We start from the raw sequence: 15,861 nt of genomic DNA on the forward strand, positions 1-15,861 counted from the left end.
GCCTACCAAGTACTCCGTCGGCCCCCATCTCTCCTTTTCTAATGACTTAAGACCCTTTTTCAACATCTGGGCCATGGTCCTTGGCATCTTCTGCAGTGGCTATGCCCTCGAGTTTGAAGAGCTCCTGGTCACCAGAGCTGTTGTTTCCACACACACCCCAGACACCCTCCTTGATGAAGTATTCACCCTCTTGCAGAAGGGTGCTATATCACCCTTGGACCCTTCTCAGACTCGTTCTTGTTATTTTTCTTGGTGCTTTATTCTCCCAAAGACAGATGGGGGCCCAGGCCCATCTTGGACCTTCATTTTCTCATTGTCTATCTAATTTGCCATCGGTTTTGTATGGTAACTCTTGCCTGTGTTTTGCCCCTGTTGCAGCAGGACCTCTGGTTCACTACCATCAACCTGAAAGATGCATATTTCCACATTTCAATACACGAGAATCGCAGGAGGTTCCTGTCCTTTGCCGTTGGGACCGAGATGTACCACTACAATGTACTTCCCTTCGGCCTGTCTACAGCACAGAGAGTCTTCACCAAGGGCACTCTCACTTTACCTGGATAGAACTTTGGGTTTGAGGTGCTCCAAGAGACTGTTTGTCTGCTGCCTGGAGGCCAAGAAGGGACTACCTGTGACTGCGCAGAGGTTTTCCAAATGGGTAGCCGGTTGGGTTTGGGCCCATGCAACTGCTTTTTTGACTGGGGTACCCTTGGAGGATGTCTGCAAAGGTGCTGCCTGGTTCCAGCTGTTGATATTCATGAAGCACTACAGGCTGGACACCAGGGCCAGGCAGGATGCAGCTTTGGGGAGGACAGTGTTACTTTCTGGGTTACACTGAAATTTGTGTTTGCATTCAAAGTTCATTGTTATTGTGTGATTTACATTGAAGTTTGTCTTTGCACTCATATTCTGACTGTACTGATTTTGCTTTTCACAGTACTTGACTATGACTTTATCATTGATATTCTTGCATTATGATTATGCACTTGCACTCTGAGTGACTTTGACTTTGCTTTGATGATTGATTCATTCACTACATATGATTCAAATATACTTTGCACCCATGTCATACGCGGGTGCAATATACGCGCCAGAAGAAACAGCACTGCACACCGGAAAGATTAATGATATGCGTGTTTGTGGTGTGCGCGCACCACTGCACCAGCAACACAAACACAAGCCCCATTATTTTTAATGGGGCTCGAGCATACATGAAATTTCCCTTACACGGGAAGGAGAGAGGGTTTGGAACGGATCCCTCGCATAAGGGAAGGGACCACTGTATACTGTTTTTGAATCCTTTGCTTGAAACCAAAGACTTTGACACTGTTTTGTGATTGAAACTTTACTTAAAGCCAGGGTACGCGTATTTAGCACCGTGTTTGTAACAAATGCAAAATGCAATAACTAATACAAGTACAGTTGCACATGAGTTCATAACTTTATTGTTGTTTAATAAATACAACTTGTTCGAGTTTTACCATTGGTGTCATGACACTCCCTCCACTGACCAAAGCTTGTCAGTCTAACCTATTTGTGTGATTCGCAGAGACCCATGAAGGAGGACAGGTTGCATACCTGTAACGGTATTTCTTCGAGTGGTCATCTGCGAATTCACACAAATCCCACCCATCCTCCCCTCACTTGTTTATACTCCTTCTGTTGCTATTATGCGGCATACATTTCGGAACTGAGGAAACAGCGGGAGCGCAAGGGGCTCTATATAGAGTGGGCAGAACTACCACCAAAAAGTTGCAAAGTTAACCCAGAGGGTTCTGAGCTGTACTGCGCAGACGCAGAAAAAACCCATTTGTGTGATTTCGCAGGTGACCACTTGAAGAAATACCATTACAGGTAAGCAACCTAGCCATACCCCCTCACTTCCATATCAGCATTCTCTGAAGATGCCAGCCACAGATGCTGGCGAAACATCATTAATAAACTCTTCTAGAACATGGCCACATAGCCCGAAAAAACCACCAAAAACTACCAAAAAGTAACTCAATGTTTCACTTTTCTTTCTCTATTCCCCTCTCAAAAATGTCGCTTACGTGACCCAGCCTTGCTAAAGCTAAGCAAGTCTTGACCTGATCAGTTACCTATATGGGAAATGGCCTGAGAACTGCATATCAGGTCACCTTTGAGTGAATTCTGAGGTGGCAAGCATAGGCTATAAACAAAGCAAGCTAGCACTTTTACATCTCCTCGGTTCCTCTGGCCTCTTGGGTCCTGATTATTTTGCAGCCTAGAGTCAATGTTTAACAGTTGGAAATCTGAGGGGTCGCTCACACATGGGTTATTTGCCCCTTGACTTTGGCCTCACTAATTGGAGGCAGCTGTGAAGAAAGATCTAGATGTTCTCTGTCCAGACCATGGTCCCTTGCCAGCACAGCCTGGTGGTGTCTTAATGAGAATATAACAACATCCGGACTGGCAGCAGCCTTCCATCCACGATAGTTCAGTGTTCTGTCCAAGCTGCCCTTAGGGATACTGGAAGCATCTGCATGAGTAACTAGTTCAGCCTGCAGACAAACTGATGAGGAGAAGCAAAGTAGATGAATTTCAGCATTGAAATAAAAGTAACAAAGGGCTTTCTCTTTTCCCGGTGTGAGTGAAACCTGGGAGTGTAATTACAGCGCGCCCGCGCCATACACGGACACATCATACGCGGCCTTGAGCCTACGCGCTCAAGCTGCGGGGCGCGCGTGGGGTGGAAGGGGCGGCGCGTCCCATTCAATTGAATGGGCGCGTGCGCCCGTTGCGCCCCGCGCACTCCCGCGCTGCCGCACACAAGCCCCATTGTTTCCAAAGGGGCTCGAGCATAGGCGGAATTCGCCTTACGCGGCGGGATCCGGAACGGATCCCCCGCGTAAGACAAGGACGGACTGTACTTGGGGAGAGAGGTGTAATAAATAGATATTGAACCAGGATGGATGCAACAACACTTCTTCCTGCTATGTTTACATTAATTATGAATATTAATAGATGCATTCTACCTGACATCCATTTTTTCCATCCTTCATTCACTCCTGAGGGGTCGCTCCTGGGAACAGGACTTAACTCTTTATGACTTAACTTTTCCTCCTTATACTAAACTGTTCTGGAGAACCAGCAGAAAACTAAAAAGATTTCTGTAAAACACCTTTTCTTTCTTTTACCCATCCCAACGCTGTAGAATCATAGAATCATAGAATCGTAGAGTTGGAAGAGACCGCAAGGGCCATCCAGTCCAATACCCCTGCCATGCAGGAAATCCAAATCAAAGCATCTATCCAGCCTCTGTTTAAAGACCTCCAAGGAGGGAGATTCCACTACACTCTGAGGGAGTTTGTTCCCACTGTCGGACAGCCCTTACTGTCAGGAGTTCTTCCTAATCTCTGAAGTGGACACAGTGGGGGCATTGCCCTCCAAAATAAGAATTTTTCTCCTCCCCTCATAATTCCTTCATCCCCACATTTCTAGTATTGCACTAACTGAAAACTCTAGTTGAGCATATAGATATAGAATTTAGCCTCTCAAAAGCGTTGCAGAAGTGTTCAAGGGGATGCAAAGACAGAAGAGATCTAGGTGTGAATGATTTTCAGTATCCTACTGCCTGCAGATTTGGGGGCTGAAGGAAAATTTCATTTGGTGGGGCAGGATTCTTCTTCTGAGTAAGACCTGCAGGTAGAAATGGGAAATTTTGTTCATTTTGCATTTATATGAACTGTCAGATACACCCTTTGCAAACCGGTATATGGAATGGAATGCTGTTGTCTTTTAATATTTGCTGTTACTTTGAATTTTGGATGAAAAGATCTGAATATAAATACATAGGGATTTTGTGGAGGCAGAATGTCGTATTTCTGAATCTTCTCTATTTATTGTTAACATTTGCACAAGGCCTTCATGATAATTTTCAATTTGGTTTGCTAATTGGTAATATACTTTTATAATACGCCAGCATCACAGTTTTGCCATAAAGACATCAGAGATCAGTACCTTGACAAAATGCCTCTTAGCTTTTTGGGGGAGGCCAGACTTTCCCCACAGTAGAACATTCTTCCCAAAGAATGTTAAACTAAACATCCTTATCTGTCAAAATTTCCTCCCTGTTGTTGAGCTGTCAGAAAGATTAAATGCATGTCAAACATTTTGTTTCTTGGCTAAATGCCATTAACAAATAAGTCTTAATCTTGTTTCATACTTGACCCTTAATCTAAGATTTAAAAAAAGAAAGAAAAGAAATCCATCGGTAAAGAATAACAGAGTCAAATTAGATGCATTTTATATATTGAGTGACAGAAGCAAAGAATTCTGGGAGAAATGTTATGCATCTTAATAAGTTATGACATGGCAGAGAGGATATTGCAGCCAAATTGCATCTACCTGTCAGAGGGCTGATGTACTGATCTTATGTATCTGGGGTTTCATAGCAGCCCAGCTGTGGAAACCAGTGTGGAAGTCACAGTGAATTGTATTATTGCATTTTGGCTTCACAACGTGGCAGCAATTTCCAGTTGCCCCATGAGTAAAAGGCAGATATGGGCAATTATATATGGATTCCCTCTTACTAGACAGAGAGCTTGCATCTAGAGTGTGGAGCATTCGGCATTGGTTTGCACCAAGGAGTCATGTCCTGAACAGAACCAAAAGAAGCAGAAGCAGCAGCAGCTTTTGTCAGTTCAGGCTGGCCTCCTGTTCATCGTGTCTGTTTCCATGTACTTTTGGGCATTTGGGGATCTCATTTGGCTCAACTGTTTCCTCTTGGACTGTGTTGCTTACATTAATTTTTATTCATTTTACATGTGAAAACCCCTCCCTTGGAAGTAGTCCTGTAAGTCCAGATTTTGTTGTTCATTTGCATGCTGCCATTGAAAAAGAATGTGTCAAGCAGTTTTTTTCACTAGGTTTCTCCCTTCCCACCCATTTTGTATTGGGAACCAAATGTCCTGAATTACTAGCATTCTTCACCATCTAGGATGGGAGAGGTCTTCTGAGAGGAGGGGTAACGACGTGAACATTGCATTCTGTCAATCACGTTTCCCTTGTGAGGAACATGGATTAGTTACCCTCAACTGTTGCATCTTGAAAATGTAGGGCACATTTCCCCACATGGTTTTGGCTCTAAGTTCCTAAATCCATAGGTATTACATGTTAATGGTGATGGTGATGCTTAACATTGTTTCCAGAATTATTAGCATTAACATTTCTACCCAGCTTTCTATAAATAATATACTCAGCATGGCTAACCTTGCTTAAAAAATATTATAATGAAACCAACTAAATCACCTCACTTGAAATGTATGGCTAATGTCACCCACTACACAATATATAGGGAACATAGTGCTCTGCACAATCCCCTAAGCCATAGATGGAAAATGCCTCCCTTCCAGTTATTTTTGTACTGGAACTCCTGCCCATTCACTATTGGTTCTGTTAGGGATAATGGGTGTTGCTGGCCAACAAATATTTGGAGGGCTACATATTACCCTACACAATACACAAAAAGGAGACGCAAAGGGTGCAGCAAGTATAGGACTATAGCATTAATTTCCCATGCAAGCAAAATCATCTTCAGTGATTCTCCATGATGTCTGTCCAACATTTTAAAATAAACTGATTTTTAAAAGAAAATGTTTTATATTTTCCACTGGGAGGAATTGATTGTGAGTTAGCACAATGGTGGCTGACTTCTTAACAGTTCTCATTGTTGGCCTCAGTAGAGATTTTAAGGTGCGTTACAGACCGCCCAGAAAGGGCAGTCTCGCGCCGCCGCCAGTTACAGCGTCCGGGAACCGCAGCAGCTAAACGGCGCAGTTCCCGGACGCTGCAAAGAAGTAGCGTGATTTTCACACTCCTTCCTGCGGCCCAGAAGAGACACTGCAAGTGCCGAAGTGCGCACTTGCGGTGTCACTTCCACTGCGTGACATGCGGACGCAGAGCGTCTGCTATGTCAAAATGGCGGTGCCCATCTGTATGCGGTGCCGCCATTTTAATCATTACGCGTGAGGGGCAAGGCGCGTCAGGAGGCACCGCCCCTCGCGTGTAATGACAGTGCGATGCCGGCGCCTCATGGGCCTGTCTGTAATGCGCCTAAGTTCTCATATCCTGTTGTCGCAAAGATGGACAACTATGACTTCCTGGATGTTGTTGCACTTCAGCACCCATCAGCATAGCTAGTGCAGGGGTTGAAGAGTGTTGTAGGCCAACAACATCTGAAAGGACATACATTCTCCATTCCTGTCTTTTTGTGCTTTTAAAATTGTGGTTTATTTAAATTTTATGATATTCCAGCAGTCTGATAGTTTGTGATTATGGTGTTGCAGATGTTGCTGGACAGCAGCTCCCGTCATCCTTAGCCAGAATAGTCAGTGTTGAGCGCTGAGAACTGCCGTTCAAAAACATCTGGAGCACTGCAAAATTGCCTATCCATGATGTTAGTTATTGTGAACTTGAATCCTGGGCAGTAATGGATATAGGTGGCAAACACACCATGCACTTTGTGTGTCAAGTGAATGATCTGCAAACACAAGTAAGGCAGTTCCTGGAAATGATCAAGGATACTGAAGGAATAGCTTTGACTGTTCTCTTGATGATAATAACCCACAGTATCTGTTTACCATTCCAGAGATAAAGACAACGGTGGTATACCCAGCAACAGAGAAACATCTCCAGAAATACTTGCGTCAGGAAGTGTATCTTATCCAGGAGACTTGGGAGGATTACAAGAACATTACTCTGCCTTTTATCGAATCACAGAGTTTCAGTATTCAGGTATGTAACTCCTTGTTATGACTATGGTCCAAGGTAATCCATGGATGGATTTCAGAGGGATGTTGTAAGAGTGTCTGAGATCTTGGGGCATCTCCAACAGAATTTTTATCTCCCCCCCCCCCCGCATTGTATCTTCTTTCCCCCAGTAATCTAACAGAAACTTATTTTGAAGTGTTTCTTTGTTTCAGAAGAGGTTGCCCACTGAGTGAGAAATGATGGAGGTGAGAGCTTTTGTCCAAGAATCTCTGCCCAAACACTGTTTGGATAAGTTTGGCCTGCATCCCTTATATCTACACCAAGGCCCTTTTCAAGACATGTCGCTATTTTAACAGATAGGCCTCCCCCTCCCCCTAAATAAGCAGAATAAATACTATAACAATATTTGGTCATTTGCTTTGGCTTTTTTTGTATGTAGTTTCATCCAGCAGCTGATAGCTTTCAGTTTGTGCTAAAAATATTTTTACTATGTTTCCCCACTCAAGTGGAGTATAATGGAAGAGGGCTTTGAATAAGAATACTCTGCACTGCATAGTTTCTTGGGAGGTCCTGTTTGTAACAAATATGTGGCATTACGTATATTAAAAAACTGATATTAGTAATTGTTGCCAGGTTTCCCATTTCCTTTTCTTTGTTTTCAACGGTGTTTGATGAAGGGGACATACATATGTGCATGTGTGTGCGTCTGCATGTGCGTGTGTGTTAAAGGTCATGCATGCCAAAGAAAACGAAAAATTATGGTGCCCAGGCTATTGTTGTTACTTTTAAATATGTTGACAATAAAAGAGAGAAATGTTGGTATTATGTGTTTTCCTTGTTTGTTGCATATTTATTCATTATTTCAGAAATATTTGGAGGGGATTTGGTACAGTTCATTGTAGTGGGTATTATATTAAACAAATAATAGAAAAACAATGACAAATAAGTGTTTATATATTACAAGCAAATCAAGAATAATTAATAATGAGTACCATGTTACTTGGAAAAGCTTATGAGTATTGCATCGCTTTAAAAAATAATGATTGCAAGCTCTGCTGATGCTGTTTGTCTGCTTAGCTTAGTATATTTTACTCTGACTGGCAGAGATCTTTCCCACCATTTGCTACTTGATCCTTTTTGGCCATAGGTGCCAGGGATAATTCCTGCCACCTTGACCAGATAAAGCATGTGCTCTGCCACTGACCTACTGCATGCCTCTTGTGTGGCCTCAGGCCTTCATAACAGATGTGTTGCTGTTGCTGTTGTTGTTGTTGCTGCTGCTGCTGCTGTTGTTGTTTTAAAAGGGAAGGGTGAAGCTTTGGAGAGGCTCCTCACCTTGTAAGTAGCTATTCTCTTTCTCCGCATTATTAGTTGAAAAGTACAGAAGCATTTGCATTTTACAGGAATAAAGATGACTCTCATGAGAGAAGCGCATGCTGATTGCACAGAATGGAACGTAATTGTTTTTGGAAATAGCACACCACTTTGATGTTATGATTAATTAATTAGTTAATAATTTGCAAAGAGTTTTGTTAGAGAAAGTCAAATTTTGGGGTATGGAGAAGGAACATTATTTGATCTGCTTAGTAAGCATTGCTCAACACATATGAGCAGCTACTGTACTTTGTTTTGTTTGCTATTTCAGCGGTCCTTTCTCCCTTCCATGCCTTTCCACTACTTTGAAACTCTAGCCTTACACTTCTTAAGGTCTTTCTAGAAGTCATGTAGAATTGCTGCTTGTTTCATGCAGAAGATCTAGACATTTTCCCTCACTCAACCACGTCGAGCTTTCTTTGTGGAGATAGTGCACTTTCCCCGTGCACAAACTACATATTTTAATCACTGGGGAAATACAATTGTTCTATATTTCTTTCCCTCTGATACCCTGCCCTCCTCCCTAAGGATGTGCATTATTATATCATACTCTCCAACATTTCAGGGGCGAAAGCTGGGGCACATGCACCCAAGTCGCATCACAGTGTAGTCAAGATGGCAAAATGCACAAGCTAGGAGAGGTTGCAGCAGTTTGCAGGGAGTCTACAGGGAAGGGCAAGATTCAGCCTGCTTCGCCACTCTTCCCCCATTGAATTAATTGCAAGCTGCTCTTGCGGTTTGAGCTCAGTTTGTAGGAACTGAAGTAAGCCAAGGATGAAGGGGAAAGTGGCGGGGGGGGGGTATTTTAAAGGCAGCTAAAAAAAGGGCGGGGAGGATTAATTGAGACTGCTCCTGCCAAATCAGGACATTTGGAGAGAATGTTATATGCATATATAGGTAATACTATACCATAATTTAGCCTTAGGTGCACAAACAGTAGCCTGCATAAAGTGACAAGCTAAGATAGATAGACCTTTCCTCATGTCTGGGAGAAGGATTAAATGAATACTCTGTTTGATTTTAGCTAGTTTCTAGCTTTTATTGGTGCAGTATTGTGATTTAAAATAATTCAAATTTAGTTTGTTCAATAAGCCAGGGAAACTTTCCAGATGCGACTGTATAGGATCAATGGGAATTAATTCTTGAATAGTCACAAATAATTATAATTATAATTATAATTTTTATTTATATTTCCCGCCTCTCCCTGCGGATCGAGGCGGGATTACATCAATAAAAAGCTACAATCAGTAAAATCCAATACAATACATCATTTCAATAATAATAATAATAATAATAAATAATAATAAAATAATAATATATCAGATAAAAACTAATTTATCATAATACAAGTTTTATACAGAATTCAAGAGTCATCAGTAAGGTTTAAAGGATGGATCCTAAACGGGTCGGATGAATTTTCCATACTTTGGATCAAATATTGATCAGAACGGAGGCTGCCATCAAGAAATAAGAAGACTAGGGTTTATCAGATGGGGTCTTTGCAGCTCAGATCCAGGGTGTCGCATTCACTCATAACTAGAATGTATTTTCATACCTGGTTGCTTTAAATGTGAGCCCCTTCCGCGGGACTTCCAAACTGAATCCACACTTGGAGATTATGGGCCTGAATCTTGAGGACCCAAGCAGCGTAGTAAAGGATCGGGAATCTTGGAGTGTCTCATCCAAAGGGTCTCCATGAGTCAGGGCTGACTCAGAGGCAGTTAATCAAACCAAGAACAATTGCTTCCAACAGGAGCATTTGAAGTAGAGCAGTACAGTGCATTTCACTCTTTGCTTACCTCTCCCTGCTCCAAAATACACCCCTCCAACAACACTGCTTCTTCCCCCGAGTGAGGTTTTCTGTGTAAAATATCCCAGGAGGGGTACTAGAAAAAGGAAATAGGAAGGAAGGTGCCTACTTTCATAGCATTAGAATCATAGAGTGGAAGAGACCATAGGGCCATCCAGTCCAACCCTGCCATGCAGGAATCCAAATCAAAGCATCCCTGCAGAGGCATCCAGCCTCTGTTTAAAGACCTCCAAGGAAGGAGACTCTCACCTCCGAGGGAGTGCATTACATGTCGAACAGCCCTTACTGTCAGGAAGTTCCTCCTAATGTTCAGGTGGAATTCTTTTCCTGCAGCTTGCATCCATTGTTCCGGGTCCTGTTCTCTGGGCAGCGAAAACAAGCTTGCTCCCTTTCAATATGACATCCCTTCAATATTTAAACAGGGCGATCATATCACCTCTTAACCTTCTTTTCTCCAGTAAACATCCCCAGCTCCTAAGTCGTTCCTCATAGGGCATGGTTTCCAGACCTTTCACCCTTTTTGTCGCCTCCTTTGGACACGTCCAGTTTTCTCAATGTCCTTTCTGAATTTGTCGCCCAGAACTGGACACAATATTCTAGGTGGGGCCTGACCAGAGCAGAATACAGTGGCACTATACTTCTCTTGCTCTAGCATATCATGCTAGGACATATCTACCTTTCAACTTCTTGTCAGGAAGTAATTTCAAAGTGCCTCCAATATTCGACCCAGACTAAGAGCATGCATTTATGTTATTCGACTGCTTTTATTTGTTAATGTCTCCCGTTTTTCTTGAATGTCCTACATTTGGTGGTCCTCCTTTGCATTTAGTGCATGGGGTCACTCTGTTTGAATGTAACGCTTAGCTTGAACTTAATGGGCTGAGCTTTACAAAGAACTCAGCCGAGGTGTGTTTAAGAGTAAACACTAAAAGTGGGCAGGCAAACTTCCTTTTGTTTTATTTTTCCTGGTGCACATGGAAACATTGAAACTTTCACAGAGAAGCAAAAGGTGCAACTTTCACTTTGCTCAGATGTATTGGATTGGGAAAGCTGATACCCATTAAAGGAAGGGAAGGGGAAAACCTAAACTCAAGACAACATCTGAGAGTAGTTTCCTTCTATCAAGCCAGATGGCTGAGCTAAAACAGCTGGATTCTTTTCAAGTATGTAGTGCATTGTATTTCATACCTGCTGCTTTGGGACAGGTCCTTTGGTGTGTGTTCTGTGGCTGAAAAGCACACCTGGGACAATGCTGGGTAGTGCGGCCTTGCAGATGCTGCTTGTCATTGGCTATGCTGGTTAGACATCATCATCCAATGTCAGGAGGGCCTTATTTTGCTCACACCTGGTTTAGGAGGTAGCATAGTGTTTGTAAGTGTTTTGGCTTTCTGTCGAAACATGTTTTGAATCAAAGCAATATTGATGAATGGATGACAAAATGTTTCCCATTACTGCGCTTATCTGTCTTATGTTTTTGTTGCGTGTCTTCAAGTTGTTTCTGACTTACGGCAACCCTAAGGAGAGATTATTTTCATGATTTTTTTTGGCAAGATTTGTTCAGAGAGGTTTTGGTATTGCCTTCCCTGAGGCTGAGAGAGTGTGATTTGTCCAAGGTCACCCAGTGGGTTTCATGGCCAAGCCAGGATTTGAACCCTGGTCTCCAGAGTCACTGTCCAACACTCAAAACCACTATGCCGCGCTGCTTTTCTATCTATCTTATAGCCTCCTGAATTAAAATATATACTTATCTGTATTTTTCCTGTTGCTTTGTGTCTTTCATCTTATTATTAACTAAATTCTCATCACAAAGATTTTTTACTTCCATTAACATTTCCAGAATTTCATAGAAGTATTTTTGGTAGGGAAATATGTATATGTTTTTTAAAACCCTATTTTACAACCCAACTGCTTAGACTTATATATGTATTTGTGGCGCTTCAGCTGCAGAGGACATTACACATACCCTGTTTGATTGTTGTCTATGTGATAAGGAGAGATCCCATTACTTACAATCATTTTTGGTTAACATGGCCAACTGGGATCCCACCGTCAAATGGTCCCATCTCCTTTCTGGGGAGGATTTACACCTTGTGTGAGGTATTGCAAAATTTATTGTAAAAGCTGCTCATTTAAGAGATCACTTTATCATACAAAACGGGGTCATGGAGATGAGTTTATTTAATACCCTTATTGATTTCTCTACTCTGTTTTAGGTGGTTTGTCTTATCTTAGTCTAATGTATTTTGCGCCCTATTTTATTATATTTCCTTTTATTCAGCTAGTATGGGTTTTAACTTTTAACTCTTGACTTAATTTTATATGAGTTTTTAGATGTGACCAAGTTTTATTTTTGTATGTATTTTGATACTCAAATTTTGTATTTCGTATTTTGCAATTTGTATTGTGGATTTCTTGATACGGTCAGAAGACTAATCAATAAACCTGTTGTTGTACATAGACTTATAATTATTTAAGTTAAATTAGTAGCTTTTCCAGAGAACTTAATCCTATGAAAGCCCCTGTAAACATCCCAGGAGTTACTTCTATATAGTGTGACACCGCTAGTTGTTTAAATAATTGTTTAAATATATGTACAGTATTACATGTATTTCCAAACATTCCTTGTCTTTGCTGTTTGTTAATCAAGAAGCTTGGGTGTTTTAGCAGCAATATAAACTCAGAGGCCCCTAGTGAACATCTGAATCCTTGCACTAATATATAGCAGTCTGAGTTTGGTGTACTTTTACATATGTTGAATGTTTTGTATGAAAAGTTCTACCTCTGTACATACGAGCAGCTTGTACATAACCCTGGATTTCTCAACCAGGGATCCACAAGTGATTGTGGAGGATTGTGAAGAGAGGAAGAGCGGTCCATTTCTTTTCTTCCGATTTCCCAGCAATCTGTAGTCTGTTCAAGTCCAGGGTCATGAGTGGGGAGACCACCTCTTTTTATTTAGCAGTAAATGTAATAATTTTAATACAGAAGTCTTCTGAGACTTGAAAATTATTCCAAGGGTTCCTTCCAGATAAAAAGGTTGAGAAAGCCTGACATGCCTCTGTTGCATGTGAGCTGGTGTCTATAATCACAGAATCATAGAATCGTAGAGTTGGAAGAGACCCCAAGGACCATCCAGTCCAACCCCATTCTGCCATGCAGGAAATCTCAGTCAAAGCATCCCCAACAGAAGGCCATCCAGCCTCTGCTTGAAGACCTCCAAGGAAGGAGACTCCACCAAAATCTCAGAGGAAGGAGTTTGTTCCTCCTAATGTTGAGGTGGAATCTCTTTTCCTGGAGCTTGCATCCATTGCTCTGGGTCCTAGTCTCTGGAGCAGCAGAAGACAAGCTTGCTCCCTCCTCAAAATGACATCCCTTCAAGTATTTAAACAGGGCTATCATATCACCTCTTAACCTTCTTTTCTCCAGGCTAAACATCCCCAGCTCCCTAAGAATAAGAAAAAGAATAAGAGGGGAAGAATGCATCTGTCTCCATGTGAAAGCCATACACTCATTGGGATGTCATGTCAGTTGCCACTTTTTTAAAATATTCTTTATTGAGTTATCACAATTTTTTTTAAAAAAAAATAGCTATATTCAAATATTCAAAATGAAACATATGGCTCAGTAATTAATCATTTCGTTAACAATAACATATTATCTATTATATGTTTAAAAGTTTATTTCCTTCCTTCTTTCTTTTGAGTCTTTCTGATATTTGTAATGGCACTTTTTGTAACCCGCCTTGATCTGAGGAAAGGCAGGCTATAAATAAATATTTTATTTATTTTATTATTTATTTGTATTTCTATTTGGTCTCCAGAAATTATTCACTATAAAGAAATACTTACTGATAAATTTAAATTTAAAAATAAACATACTTCTTGGGGGGAAAAGTATGTATATGTTGTTACATGATTATTAAATCCATATTTTTCTTGTTGCTTCATATATTTTAATTTAAACCACTTTTTATCTTTTCAATTACTCCAATCCAATAGTTAAGTCATTTTCTCATTTTGTTTTCAAGAATTCTATCAGCGGAGTCCATTCTTTTTCAAATTTGTTCAAGGGTTTCTTTTTTAATAAATATGTCAATTTATCAATTTCTATAATATTGTATAATTTTGTCAACCAATCACTCACATTTGGTACTGTTTTTCCTTTCCATTTTTGAGCATATATCATTCTTCCAGCCATGACCATATAAAATATCATTTCCCCATATTTCTGTTCCAATTTTTCATCTGAAATTACAGTATATTTAATAAAGTTGCCACAACATTTTATCAAGTTATTTTTTAGTATTTCTCAAAGATGGAGTGCTAATTTCAGGCTGAAATTCCTAATTGGGTTGGTGTTGGTATTTATGGAAATCAAAAAAGTGGACCAATCTCTCTCTTTTTTTTAAAAAAAAATGTTTTTATTGATCATTCAAACATATACAAAAACTAAATAAACACTTCTAAATGCATTAAATGTCTAAACACATTAAAACATATATAAATGTCATATACATGTATTCCACTCACACCGTGACATATTTATATTAGATATCAATACTGATCATCCTTCAAGTTTCATCTTATTGCAGTCCCAGTCCAATTCTTATTACTCTTCCATCCAACTCTCTCATATTTACACATTCCCAAACGCACTTCCTTATCATCTAACCTAAACTAACCCTCATCATAGCTTCTCCATAATTTTCCTTGTTATCTCCTTTCTTCCCCACTTTAGAACTACTACACATCTACTTCACCTTCTTCTCCTCTCCTCCTTCTCTACTGTTTCTTTCCCAATCACACTTTTTCTCACCATCTCCTCTACTTACTGCTAGCCTCCTTATCTATTCACACTACTGTGATTCACAATACTGATTTGATTTCAACAATTATTTTTCGACTTCTTTACAAGACCACCATTAATCGAAACTCAATTTACATTCATTCATGTATCAACAAAAGTACATTTTATAATAATTTTTTTTCTTAGATTTTGCAATACCAAACATTTATTCCGTTTTATCCATGTATGCTCTCATTGACAGTTCCAATGGGTGTTCCACATTTTTTGCCCAAATCATGACTTCTTTGACTACTTCTTTTTCCAATTCCATTTTCAATAAAATCTTATAAAAACTTCCAATAGGTTTTTAGACACTGAACATACAGTTTCCCCCAAGTCTGATCTATTATCCTCAAAACCATATACTTTGTTGTCCATTTTGAAGCATTCAAGAATTTTCTGTATGGAAACAAATTCAGTTTACAGTGGGCCCCCAGTATCTGCAGAATTGCCATCTAGGGATTCAAGCATCCGCGGATGGCAAGCCCATGTTGTCCCCAATGGCAACACATGTGTGAAGACACACCCAACTAAAGGTGGTGACAGGTTTGGGTGTGCAACACTGGCACCCTGGTGAGATCAAACTCTTTTGTAGATTCTTCTTATACAATATTGCCAAAATCTGACCATATCTCTCCACCTCTACTGCCAAGATCCTGGTCCATGCCCTAGTGGTCTCACGACTTGATTATTGTAACATCCTCCTGACTGGGCTTCCTCTTTCTCACCTCCGTCCTTTAATCTCTGTCCAGCGTTCAGCTGCATGCATTATCACATCCACCCACCGCTCTGACCACATCTCTCCTGTGTTGGCATCCCTTCACTGGCTCCCACTCCCTTTACGCATTCAGTACAAGCTCCTGCTATCGACGTTTAAAGCTCTCCATGGGCTGGCCCCTCCTTACTTATCAGGGCCCTCCGTTCTGGTAGCCAAGGCCTGCTGTCTCAGCCCAAGATTTCCTCTGCCCCATCTCGTATTCACCCCTTTTCACTCACTGCCCCTCACTCCTGGAACCTTCTTCCTCCGCGAGCAAGAACTATCACTTCTTTAACCAGCTTCAAAACGGAGTTGAAGACCATCCTGTTCAGAGAAGCGTTCC

The 15,861-nt window shown here is 40.9% G+C and overlaps 1 protein-coding gene and 1 long non-coding RNA gene across 4 annotated transcripts in view; both read left to right on the forward strand.

The window, feature by feature from the left end:
• Positions 1-15,861, forward strand: part of KIRREL3 (kirre like nephrin family adhesion molecule 3) — a 691,985-nt gene that overhangs the window by 452,395 nt on the left and 223,729 nt on the right.
• LOC121932632 lies at positions 3,418-8,063 on the forward strand. Of its 3 annotated transcripts, none has more exons than XR_006104391.1 (3): positions 3,418-3,666; positions 6,611-6,756; positions 6,948-8,063. It is a non-coding gene; the product is annotated as an uncharacterized LOC121932632 (long non-coding RNA). The 3 variants fall into 3 exon arrangements; XR_006104390.1 differs by lacking the exon at positions 3,418-3,666 and adding an exon at positions 6,008-6,514 and having other exon boundaries at positions 6,945-8,063; XR_006104389.1 differs by lacking the exon at positions 3,418-3,666 and adding an exon at positions 6,008-6,514.

Source organism: Sceloporus undulatus, chromosome 6, assembly GCF_019175285.1.
Source record: "Sceloporus undulatus isolate JIND9_A2432 ecotype Alabama chromosome 6, SceUnd_v1.1, whole genome shotgun sequence".
Lineage (NCBI taxonomy): Eukaryota > Metazoa > Chordata > Lepidosauria > Squamata > Phrynosomatidae > Sceloporus > Sceloporus undulatus.